Genomic DNA, 9,831 nt, shown 5'->3' on the forward strand with positions numbered 1-9,831 from the left:
TGGCAACGGATAACCGATATCCGATATCCATTTCCGAAATCCGACATCCTATAGGATTTTATCCGACATATCAGATATCGGATATCAGAATCGGATATTTTATCGGATATTTTCTCTTAACGATAACGATATTGGAATAGGCCTTTCCGTTAGGTTAATATCCGATATCCGATAGTCTAGGGGTGTACTTGTAATTTCCTACCCCTAGATATATGTTCCCCGCTGCCGACAGGGAGAACCTAATCGTAATCTAATCTTTTGAGTTCTAGATATTTTGGCAGTGGGAATTTTTGGACGAGGACTCGAGGAGGGATAAGGAGATTTGAAGAAGTTGAACAGAGGTCGGTGTGGATCTTGGTGAGTATGATTTTGTAAGTTTTTTGTTTATTTTCTTTGTTTCTCTGTTGATTTAGGTAATTGAAAGTGAGATTGAATAGTTGGATTTTGAATAGTTCGATTAGGGATTACTGATTTAGTTTTTTGTGTTGTTTGAATCAGCTGTGCGAAAATCCTCAAGGTAAGCTAGGGTTTCTTTCAATTGTTTTGATGTTTTCATTCTTGTATGAAGCAGCTTCAACTTCGATTTAGGGGTTACCGGTTTAGTTCATTTTGTGCGTGTGAAATGATATGCTAAGTTCCAATTATTGATTCTTCAGTTAAATGTTGGGTGTATTTTGGGTTAAAACATCATTTAACCTCTAGTTCGATTTGAGATTTTGGGAAGTTAAAACATCTTATGTTGTGATAGAATTTGTCTTCAACGTTTGATTTGTTGTATTTTCTGGATTTCTTGGAGATATATAGGTAAACTGATGTTTTACTTGCTTGCAGGGCTGAAGACTGGTGCTTGTAACTCTGCAGCAGGATCTGCAAACACGGAGTTTGGAAATACCAAGGTCAATGTGTCTGTGTGAGTGAGTATAACTTGTATGAGTTTAGGTAAAGGATTAGAGTTTTATTATTGGTTGAAATCGATAACATCCAACAGAGTTTTTCTATTTCTTGAACAACATGCTTTATGCTTTATGACTTTCATGTTCTGTGTTTTACTAATACTTTATTCATGTTGTTCTCAGAATGTCTGAAAGTCATAAAGCATCCAACAGAGTTGGAACTTCAGGCAGTCCAAGCATTGCTATGCTTAAGTGATTGGCTGCCAGACTTCTTTGATGCAGGTAAATCTTCGTTTCTTTTCCTTTACTTAATTCTTTTCCATATTAGAACTGTAACAATATTAATATTAGATGAGCTACCATATTAGATGAGCTACCATATTAGAACTATAACATTAGATGAGCTACCATATTGCACTTGTTCCAGAACTGTAATTAGAACTGTAACATGTAAAAGCATATTAGATCTCATACGCTAGTAGATGAGCTAATATAGTGTCCAAGTATTGAGCTACCCTAACCAGGTTTTTGTGATTGTGAATGCAGATATGGAAGTCGTCGACTGAAGTTGATGCAAAATGAAACCAGCAAAGAAGATCTAGCCTGTTTGAGTGTAGTTTTTTGTTTGTAGTTGCAGACTCTGTTGTTGTTTGTTTTTTCATGTGTGATGTGACTGAGGTGTTTGTGTGGTTTGTATTTCTTACACCTGAACAAAAAAGACTGTCAAAAAACTTGAAGAACAACCTAAATTTTCAGCATTTCTGCATTTGTTTCTGTGACAGGCGTTATCGGATTTTAACGGATAAATATCCGTTATCCGATAGATTAACGTTAACGATATCAGTTTGTATTTTTGATATCCGCCGGATGTTAACGGATATCGGATATCCGATAATTCTTAACACTAGTGGAAAACAGAAGTTCTGCGACCGTCAGAACAAGTCATATATACGTATTATACGACTACTTCCAACCGTCTCTGTTGGGGTCTCTGATAAAGCGTCGCTGTCTCGTACGACCTTAAGCCGTGGGTCTCAAAATAACGACGTATTTTAATGGTAACGAGGTACAGACCCTTAACCGTGGGTCTCAGATTTAAATTATAATATAAAAAAAATATAGATTCAGATTTGCTGAAATGGCTGAATGGCTAAATCTGAAAAATCTGACTGCATCAAAGTCAAGTTAGGTCAAATTGAACTCAAGTCAAAGTCAAATCAAATGGAAGTCAAAGTCACAGCAAAGTCAAGTCGAAGTCAAACTGAAATTCAAATTTAACTCAAATTTAAACTCCAATTGAGAATTCAACTTCCATTCTTTCATTCATTGGGTTTAAATTACACATAAGAATGAAATTCTTAGTTCAGAACAACACATGTCCAAGCTAGCTAGTAAGTTCTAACGACATGCTCAACTAATAGACGACGTTCCGACAATGTGTGATAGGCAAGAATCGAAATTTTAAAGCTGCAGAGCTAATTCCAAACCAAAAGAAACATATAAAAATGCCTTGAGAATACCATGCCTCTCACTATGGTGTAAGCTCCAAAGTAACCAGGATATCAATAGAACCTACATATCAAAACACAAGAGTGAAAACATAAATGGAGAAAGCTGGGAATGGAAAAGAAAAGGACTATAAGGGAATTACTTTTGTGGAATGCTTTTGGTATGCAAATACTAATATCAAAGGGGAATAATGTTGAAGCTCGTATCAACAGGCAACAGGTCAATTGGAAGTCTTTCAAGCATACTTTCCTTTTCCAATTCGCACTGTAACCAATTGGAACTTTAAGTGTGCTAAGAGTTTTACAGATGACTTCCCTTTCTGCCTTAGACAAAGAATAAGGTGCATGAGGCATCTCTACTTTTCCATTCTAAGGCTGCCTGATCTGTTTGGTATTCCTTTGGTTAAAAAATACAGTGATGTAAACAGAAATAGAATGTCACAATGACATCAAAAGCTAAGCGTAATATTATCAAGAAAGGTTGCATCGAAATACATTTTCCAAGAAAACATTTCATAATGAAGTTCAGAATTTAAGTATGAACACTAAAGTAACCATTGCAAGACAAACACACAACGAAACTCATGTAAGTAATTATCAATCGAAAAAATGCCAACACTCGGGTACCTCTAAGGACTAAAGATTCGCATTCTAACAGAATTATGAACTCACAAAACTTTAATATAATAAAATATGCTTCATAGAATACACCAAACTTGTGCTATTTAGAGCACCAGGTGGGTTGAATAAGGCTACATTGACTAACAAGATGATCAAGTCTAAGTAAGCACCAATAAGGCTCTAGCTAGGTAAAGATGAAGAGGGTCTTTTAGGGACAGAACTTACTGTTTATCATTGAGATTTCTGCTGCTTATGTAGTCTGTTGTCACTTGTCACTCCACAATGTCCGAGTGTCTTCTCCTATTATGAATGCAGATAAAGGTATTATGTGTCCAGCACTTGTTTATAAATGACAATCTCATGACTCAAATATAATTTCATGAAACATTTTATAATCAATAATCAGATTAAAAACACCAAGTTATTAACATTTCACCTGGCTGTGCCACCATAGGCGACAACCATACACACATACATACCAAATTCAGAATGGATAAGTCAGGTACGCAAAGTAAACCAAACTCAAGGATTTATAATCTTCTTAGACTAAATAAAATGCTTGCAAAATAAGAATTATTTGGAATTTCTTCCCTACTCACACAGTATATCAAGAGCCATTTACATGTTAAAAACATCTACCTTAATGCAATATAAAGTCTCTTAATTACTTTCTTCACGGAAAAGTTCTCATAAATATCTAAAAGTTCTTGGTTTAAGTCCCGAGCTAATTCATGCTCTAAGTTGTTCAAAAATGTGGGAACGTATCATGAGAAAAATCCCAACAGAGCCGTTTTTCAGAAATTTCAGCACCAACATGCTGTTTTTGCGATGCGATAACTCCTAAATTAATGACCTGAATCAAGCATGCTACACCTTTCCCGAAAGCTCTCACAACCCTTTACAACTTCCTAGAAGGAACTCATGCCAAATTAAAAGTGTCAATGCTTCAAAATCACAAGACAAGACTGTGTCAGGTGCTGCCTTCAGGAAAACTCAACTGTGACTACATGTACGTTTCAAGCTATAACTTCTAATTTATAAGTCCAAACATCATGCTGTTTTAACAGATTATAGAGGAGATCTAGATAAACATTTCTCGTGAAGAAAGCATTGACAAAATCCCAATAAAAATGTACTGAATCATTTTTGTCAAGCAATTGTAGGTATTAATCATTTTTGTTGCTTTTCACTGCATATACTAAAGCATGTATATTTTCCTAGGCGCTCATCCAAAATCGACGAGAAATATCTTCCGAAAGTTGTTGGATAATTACCTATAACTATCTAGTTCAATTTGAGGCTAACCCATGTCATGATGGAACCTTTATACTTGTTTAAAGACACCATGACATGAGGATAACCCATTTATACAATCATGCTTTTAATAGTAATTCTTTGTGACATTTCAACAAACAATTATAGGACACAGTAGAAATGCGTTTCAGAAATCACACCATCTATAAACCCATATAAGAAAAGTGTCTCTAACTATGTATATAAGCAACTAAACTAGCCTATGTTGCCAAGCCATTCAAGTTAGTTCGAAAAAGGAACCAAGACAAGAAGATTCCATAAAAACCATCTGCACACACAATTCAAGTTAATAATTCTAAATATATCAAAGAAAACAATAGAGAACAGTTACCTTTCTTTTTTTAATATCTTTTAGGCTTTGTATCAAGCACGAGTGACAATATTTGGTGCTTGAGAAGAAGAGCTTACACAATTCAAGTTATTAATTTCGCAGAAGCACCTTCCTAAGATTGTGCTCCCTGAAACCAACAACATGATTGAATAGTTATGATTCGACATGAACCTATAGCACATAACTAGTACAGTAACCACATAGTATAATGACTAAAGAAATTACCTACACAAACATATGACATGAATTTAATTGCTTTCTAATACATGTGACTTCATTCCATATTCTACAAGGCAAAAACATTACAAGAGCTCAACAATTTTGCTTCTTAAGGAGTTCGTGATCTACTACATAACTACCTTGTTCTTTGTTCCACTCATCTTCTCCTCGAACTGTGGTTCGTAGTGAGAGCTTCAGCCACACCACTTCTACGCAGAATAGCCCTGCATTCCCACAAGTTTGAGATACTGACGTCCTTCTCCTCGACAAGGAAAGTGACATAGCAAGAGCCACTGCTTAAACCCTGTGATTAATCTCATTCACATAAGGAACTTCCTCAATAAATGTACGATAAATTGAAGCGACATTACAATCACCATTTAGTGGATCCATTTGCATATAACTCAAACTAAAATTGAAAATTAATCCTTCTCAAGAACAGAAACAAACCCAAAGAATAAAAAATGTATGCATTCCTAATGTATCGATATTACCTTAGCACCTGGATGTTCAACTTCTAGCATCTTCATAAGCAAACTACAGAGAAAATGTTCAGCAACACTAGTATCCAGTACTACACAAACCTAAGTCCTGTAAAATACACAAACTCATTTCAATATTCCACTCCATAAACAAAATCAATTAGCATAATTTTAGTATCAATGAAAATTTGAACTTACCTTAATTTGTAAGACATATAATATATGGCTGGAGCGACTCAGAAAATTTTCTCTCCTACCCGAAAGACTTCCTAGAGAGAATCTAAATATGAATCAAATACAACAGATCCTGAAATTGATACAACAACAGCTCCTAAAAACAATCCACTTTAAGTTTGTAGCCATGGCATCTAAGAATGACCCAACCGCAATCAACAGAAAACAAAACAAAAACAATTCAAAGTCGATTAAAACAACCAAACAGGGGACATTTCAATACACAAACTCATTTCAATATTCAACAACAAAACTCACCCATTTTTAACAGGATTATTCTTCCATCTTTATAACTAAAAATTGAAATCAAAAACAACAATTAGAAGAAGAAAGAGAGCGATTGCTAAAGAAAATAGACAGGATTGTTCTAGAAACACAATTTATAGATACCCTAACAGTACTCTCAAATAGAAACCCTAATTGCATTTCAAATCTGAATAAAAGTTGTACAAAACGAAACCCACCGAACAAAAAAAAAGTAGATCGGTTAGTAACAACCTTAACACAAAGATGAAAAGAAGAAGATGGTTCAAGAACAATTGTTTTCTTCCTATTTGCTTACGTCTGTGGTTCCAAGTTTTATTGGAGAATTCGATGATTTTTTTGTAAGAGATGAAAAAGATGGTGAAACGGGTTGGGTTTAAGAGAAATGATTTAATTGATTTCTTATGGTTTTTTTTTCAGTTTCGATTTGGTGGTGAGGATAAAGAAGATGGATTAGAGAGGCGCATGAGGAGGAGACCGAGAGAGCAGAAGAAGAAAGAGAAAGTGAGATGAGAAATGGGAGAGAGAGAAAGAGGTATTGATATCCTCGATCAAGTAATAAAATATTATCATATGTGAATCGATTTTAATGGGTCGCGGGATCGGCCGCATATTTAGGGCAAAATAGTAATTATTCAGAGACCGCTATTAGTCATCTCGAAATTTTTCCATTTTTTTATCATATCAGAGACCACTATGTTTGGTCAAGGGTCCAACTACCGTTACTGAGGGTCTCGGATGTGGGTCCTAGAAACCTCATTTTCCACTAGTGTAACCTTAACCTTATCGGATTGTCTAATATCCGACGGATATTTATCCGTTGACAACCCTAGTCATGCGTACATGAGGCTGAGGTGTCCAGAATGATCCTTCTCGTATTAATAATTTATTTTACCGTCCCTTAGCCTTCATTGGTGCCATGTGTTTATCCAGCAGCCAACCAAAGTTTGTACTTCCTCGAAATTGGAACCAAAGTATGTATGTAGCGTAGGTTGTCTGTCCCAATCATTATAAGGAACATCCCAAAGCCTGTACATCCTCGGAGATTGGAACTGTTATGAATCGTTGTGACTACGTAACCTGCTGGCTGAGTCTGGATCTCTCTCTTCACTTATATATCTAAGAGATTATTATCTAGCTTGGTCTTTTTGCATCTTCCCGTAATGAATACTGAGGAGGGGACGTGCTTAGGATGGGCAGCAAGAGATCGAACAGGTATACGTTTAGGTTCTTTGGAGTTTGGATCTATTCCCTCTGTTTATGCATGCATAGTGTTGGAAAACGATTAATAAAAAAAATAATTTTTTAAAGTTTTAATAAAAAATTATAATTTATTATTTTATTTTGTGAATGAAACTTTTTAGTCCCACATCGTGGAGTTTCCAATTTTTACTAGTTTTAAGAAACTATATAAACCTTTTAGTCCCACATCGGGGAGTTTTTCTTCTTAAGTTGTATTTGTCAATTATATAAACAAATTCACTATTTTTGTAAAATCTATGGGAAAGGGGTTGCTCTATATTTTAGAGGGACCCCTAAGGGAAAATATTTTATAGCGTTTTTTAAGAGTTCGCGATTTTCCTTAACGGTTTTTTCGGAGTTGCCAAGCTCAAGTTGAGCATCTACTACATATGCTAGTAGTAGGTGTAGTAGGGTGTTTTATCCTGGAGATATCCGTCCTGTGAGGGCTATAACATCACTCTTGGGTATAGCCGGACGCTAATGTCTTAAGGGAAACGTGTTGAACACGTGACTTACTCTGTTTTTCCAAAGTTTTTCCTTGTTGTTGTTGCGGAGATATATGGAGCTCATTCATTTCATCAAATCGATCACTTCCATTATAAAGGAGCTAAGTATCAATAACTTTTGCTTATAAAATTTTTCCTTATTTTTGATTATTGCACCCAGCAATCTTAAGACATTAGTATGTGTAATAATAAAAAAATGGTTGGTTGGTTTGTGAATCATGGATGTTAATTGTGGAGTGAAAAACAAAAACGAATTTTTTGGTCAGCTGTAGATTTCCGAGATTATCTCTTAACCTAGAAGGAATTTCGATAAACCCTTTTGACACAACGTAGTAGACATCCTGATAGTTATCCACGTAAAATTTCAGAATTTTTGGAGTTGTAAAAGTATATTTTTGATATTTTACAAAACAGACAAATGTTCCTGAAAAATTCTGACGGGCAAACTTTTGTTGTTAACGAAAGTATTTTTTATGGGGTAATCATGATTTTTTGATATGGTGGTTCAAACGAAGTTTGTAAATCTAGATATTATTTTCAAAACTCATATTTTATCTTCCGTTTCGGAACTAAGGTTTGTGAGATGTGGTGTATTAGGTGATTGGGAAATTACCGTGTCCGTGGTCAGAATATAAACGAAGATTGTGACATGAAATTGAAAAGGAACATGGCTACCAGGCGCATGTGGATGAACATAAGTCTTCCAAAGCTGACAAAGGTGGGAATATCAAACACAACTCTAACCTTAGTCTTCGTAAGAAAGGTATGTTTCGTAAAACTGAATCCGGCGTTACTTTAATTAAGGGTGATTGTTATGTTTGTAAAATTCCGGGCCATACGGTAGTAAAGTGTAGACAACATAAAACCTTAATAAGTAGAAAGTTAATGCTAATTTAGTTGAAACAAATTAGAACGATTTCATTGACATGATGTCGGAAGTTATTTTAACAACCAATGTGAGAGACCAGAAGGTGGACTCTGGAGCCACCAAGAATGTTTGTTGAAACAGAGACCTGTTCACCTCCTATCAGAGGATAGGGGATGTCGAGAAACTCTTTTTGAGTAACTCATCTGCAATAGAGGTTGCATAAAAGTAAAAGGTCGAGCAGAATCTCATATCTGTAATACTCTCACATTGAATGAAGTTTTCATGTTCCAAGCATATGCAAGAATCTTGTATGTTGTTCTATTGTAGATGGAAAAAGATTTAAGATCTTAATTTTTTCTGGAAAACTTGTTGTAACAAGGCAGTTATTTTTTAAGCAAGATTTATAGGACTTTGGGTCTATATAAGCTTAACGGAAAAATACTGATGATGTGAACATAGTTGATTCTTGTGATTTCTTTATGTCATTGATTGTTTTATGTGGTAAGCTTGTAACCGTAAACTTATAAGTCAATGCTTAACTGGATAGCATAGACTGCGTACCCAAATTTAGTTTGGACTTTGAACACAAAAGTGAAATCTGTGAAGAATCAAATTTGCTTTAAAACCTTTTAGCACAAATGTTCAGAGTAATTCTAAGCCTTTATAATTAATTCAGTTAGGCCTAGATGACATGAGTTCAACCTAAAATCACTGTGGTAAAAGATGGTTTATAACTTCCGTAGATGATTGTACGAGGTACTGTCTTCTATAATTGCTTAGGGATAAGGATGATGCCTTAGAAGCCTTAAGATGTATAAACTTGAAGTTCAAACCAATTAGAAGCCTTGAACATATTAATTGTATCCTTAAGGAGATATAATTACATGTTGATTAGTTCAGGATTACCTGCGGCTTGTGGGGGAGGAAGTCCTCTTAACTAGTATATCCTGAATATAGTACCCTTAAGGATCAGATGAAACTCCATATGATTTATGGAAGGTAGATGACCTTCTTATGAATATGTCAAAGTGTGGGGGTGTTTGACTAAGATTGTCATTCCTCTTCCTAAAGAACTAGATAGAAACCAAAAATGTGATTGTGTCTTCATATAAGGTATGCTGAGTATACTTCTACATATAGATTTTTGGTTGTGTGTTCTGATTTTTCATACTTTGGTGTGATTTTTCTGACTTTGTTGTGAATACTATTACATAATTAGGGATGCTGAGTTCTTTGAACATGTTTATTCTTAAACCTGTACCTCATTAGAGATGTGTTGTTGATCCCCTAGATTTATTTTCAAATAGTCAGAACTTATCTTAAAGGAAGATGAAGTTAAGGTTGAGCCT

At 35.0% G+C, this 9,831-nt stretch overlaps 1 long non-coding RNA gene across 1 annotated transcript; it reads left to right on the top strand.

The window, feature by feature from the left end:
• Positions 1-304: 304 nt before the first annotated feature.
• LOC113273409 lies at positions 305-896 on the top strand. The gene is made up of 3 exons (XR_003322384.1): positions 305-357; positions 499-517; positions 832-896. It is a non-coding gene; the product is annotated as an uncharacterized LOC113273409 (long non-coding RNA).
• Positions 897-9,831: the final 8,935 nt, after the last annotated feature.

The sequence above is a fragment of the Papaver somniferum genome, chromosome 4 (assembly GCF_003573695.1).
Source record: "Papaver somniferum cultivar HN1 chromosome 4, ASM357369v1, whole genome shotgun sequence".
NCBI classification, from domain to species: Eukaryota; Viridiplantae; Streptophyta; class Magnoliopsida; order Ranunculales; family Papaveraceae; genus Papaver; species Papaver somniferum.